Source organism: Triticum aestivum, unplaced genomic scaffold (genome assembly GCF_018294505.1).
Source record: "Triticum aestivum cultivar Chinese Spring unplaced genomic scaffold, IWGSC CS RefSeq v2.1 scaffold135609, whole genome shotgun sequence".
Classification (NCBI taxonomy): domain Eukaryota; kingdom Viridiplantae; phylum Streptophyta; class Magnoliopsida; order Poales; family Poaceae; genus Triticum; species Triticum aestivum.
In genome coordinates this window covers 16,302-19,652 of record NW_025225878.1, presented here as the reverse complement: position 1 = coordinate 19,652, position 3,351 = coordinate 16,302, and positions in this window count along the sequence as shown.

Sequence of the window (3,351 nt, the reverse complement as noted above, 5' to 3'; positions counted from 1 at the left end):
ACGATGGAGTTCTCGACGAAAGGATGCCAACTTCTTCATGATGATCTGAAGTAGAGAAATGAAGATGACATTGTAATGGATCGACCACTTCGAGAAGAGCAACCAGGAACAAAAGGATCCATTGGAATTACGTGAGCACAACTTTCCCCCTCACTTCCCCTCTTAAATCTCGGGACGAGATTTCTTGTAGTGGAGGAGAATTGTGACGCCTAGATAATTAAGCTAAAGTAACCCTCTGCTAATGGCGCCATGTCACCACGATTACTGTTGATAAATTCACGTTGATTCAAACCCCATTCAAATTCAATTTTTAAAATCAAGTCAAACTTTAAAAGTTTTCAAATGTCAAAACTCAAATGTTCATCATGTGGAAAATAATTCCTAATTAATTATGGTGGAGAAACCAACATTTTATAAAGTGTCTAAGTGCCCCAAAATAATTAAATCACTGACTCAAACAATAATTTAGATGCTTTTTAAATTATAAAAATCCCAAACCTTTTTATTTAAGTGCCAAACTTTTCGTGGCAGTGTTATATAATGTAATGTTATTTATGGGACTAGTTACATATTTTCACAAAAGCCAACTAGTGACTAAAGGAATTACAAAACAGAATTCATAAAAGAAAAACAAATTAGTAATAAAAAGAAGGTAGAAAAGTGAAACGGCCACATGCCACTTTGCACTTAGGCCTGCACAGTGCCAGTGCAACCCAGCTGGCCCAGCCAGCCTCCCCCGCTCGTCGTCTTCCCCCTTCCTATTCCCTGATGCGCTGGACGCCTGTGCGTCGTCCATGGCGCGAGAAGCCGCATGCGTCGGCCATCCGCCGCTCCCCTGTCGCCTTCTAGGTCACCCCGACCTAAACCCTAAACCTAGCGCCTCCAGTTCCCCTCTCCCTCGCGCCGCTCCTCTCTTCCCCCTCTCCCCGAGCGCAACTGTTGCCACCGCCTACTTGCCCGCATTGCCACCGGCGGCCTCGACGCCTGAAACCGCGCTCGGAAGAACCACCGTCGTCTCCTATATTGCCTGAGGCAACCCGTGGTCAGCGCTCCCTCTTCGTGGTGAGCTCCGCCCCCAAAACCCCTTGTCTGTGCCGTGAATCCGTGGAGTAGCTCACCATTGCCATTACCGTGTCCGTGTTGCCACTGCTCGACTCACCGATGTGGCCACGGCCGTTGTGGACCTCGCCCGACCCCCAGCACCGTGCTCCTGGTGCTCCCAAGAGCACGACGCACCCTCGCACGCCTTACCTCGTGCCCCGTAGCGCCGTCGCTGCCTCCCGAACGCCACGCCGCTCTTTGTCACCATTCCGGCCAGATCCGGCCAACTCCGACGACGCCACCGGTCCCAGTCGACGCGCCGTCGTCTGGCCATTTGAACGCTCCCAACCGCGCCTCGATCCGTGCCCTGTGCACGATTTCCGGTGAGACCCGTGCATATCCGCCGCTGGTTAGGTCGCCGCCGGCGCAACTCTGGCGACGCTGACATAATGTCCGGCCGGGTTAGTTGCTAATGCCCCTAATTAGTTAACCTAGTATGATTGACCATCGGCCCCACTGCCCTAATTAAAATTTGGTTTAACTAAATACTAATTAAACTACCTAATGTGCCACTCAAATATGCGGCCCTCCCTTTAATTAACCCATAGCTAAATTTATCTCTATTAATTAGTCTGTGTGAATGACAAGTGGGACCCAACCACTATTCCAGTGGATAAGGTCGGCCGAGTCAGCTGCCCACTCAGCAGCTGGTCCCACCAGTCAGCCTCTGCTGACTAGGTAGTTGACTGTCAACTGGCCCCACTATCAAACACACGTGTATCCCCTGGGTACACTCTTTGTGTATCCATACCAAGTAAGTTTAATATATATTTTTGAAATAAAATAATTCTAGAAAATTCAAAAAATGAATTAAAACTTCGAAAAATCATATAAAATAATTCGTAACTCAGATGCAAATACTTTGTACATGAAAGTTACTCAGAACGACGAGACAAATCCGAATATGTAGTCCATTCGTTCACCACACGTCCCTAGCATAGCGAACCTGCAACCATCCCCCTCCAGTCCGTCTGTCCGAAAACTCGAAATACCGGGAATACTTTCTCGGATGTTTCCCCACTTCGCCGGTCTCACCTACTACTGCGTTTGGACACTTGTAGCACTGCGTATTGCCATGTTACGCCTTGTGATGCTTTGATTGCTCTGTTATTTATTGTGTTCCCCCTTCGTTACTTCTTTCTGGTAGACCCCGAGACTGCCGGCGACCCCTAGTTCAACTACGGTGTTGGCGACCCTTCCTTCTTGCAAGAACAACCGGGCAAGCAAACTCCCTTTGATCAACCAGACATCGCCCACTCTCCAATCTCTTATTCTTGCATTAGGTTTGCTACTGTTGTTTATTCGATAGCTCATATTCTGTTGCATAGCCTATCATTGTTCCTACAATTGTTGATACCTTTACCTGCTATCCTAATGCTTAGTATAGGTTGCTAGTATTACATCAGTGGCCCTACACTCTTGTTCGTCTGCCATACTATAGTACTAGGCCGTGATCACTTCGGGAGGTGATCACGGGTTTATATTATATACTATTACATACTGATGTTACTGTTCGGAGATGGGGGCTGAAGGGGTAGGTGGTTCCACCCAGGTAGTGGTGGGCCTAGGTTCCCGACAGCCCCCTGATGGTTACTTTGTGGCGTAGCGACAGGGAAGGTTGCAACCACCTAGGAGACAGGTGGGTCTGGTCCCTGGCCTATATGCACTAACCAACTACGCAGGAACAGTTATGGGCACTCGACGTCAGGGTATCAGCTGAAGCCTTCTTGACGTTAGTGACTGAGCGGCGCGCGCTGGATTGGACTGGAACGCCTGCTCTTGTATTAGGGAGGCTAGGTCTGCTTACTGACTGGGTACGCAATGTGCAGGTGTGCAATGGGCGATGGGCCCAGACCCCCGCGCGCATAGGACTTAGACCGGTGTGCTGACCTCTCTATTGTGCCTAGGTAGGGCTGCGGCGTGTTTATCTTCCGAGGCCGGGCATGACCCAAGAAAGTGTGTCCGGCCAGAGGGATCGAGCGTGCTGGGTTATGTGGTGCACCCCTGCAGGGAAGTTTATGAAGGAAATATGCCCTAGAGGCAATAATAAAGTTATTATTTATTTCCTTATTTCATGATAAATGTTTATTATTCATGCTAGAATTGTATTAACCGAAAACATGATACATGTGTGAATACATAGATAAACATATAGTCACTAGTATGCCTCTACTTGACTAGCTCATTAATCAAAGATGGTTATGTTTCCTAACCATAGACATGTGTTGTCATTTGATTAATGAGATCACA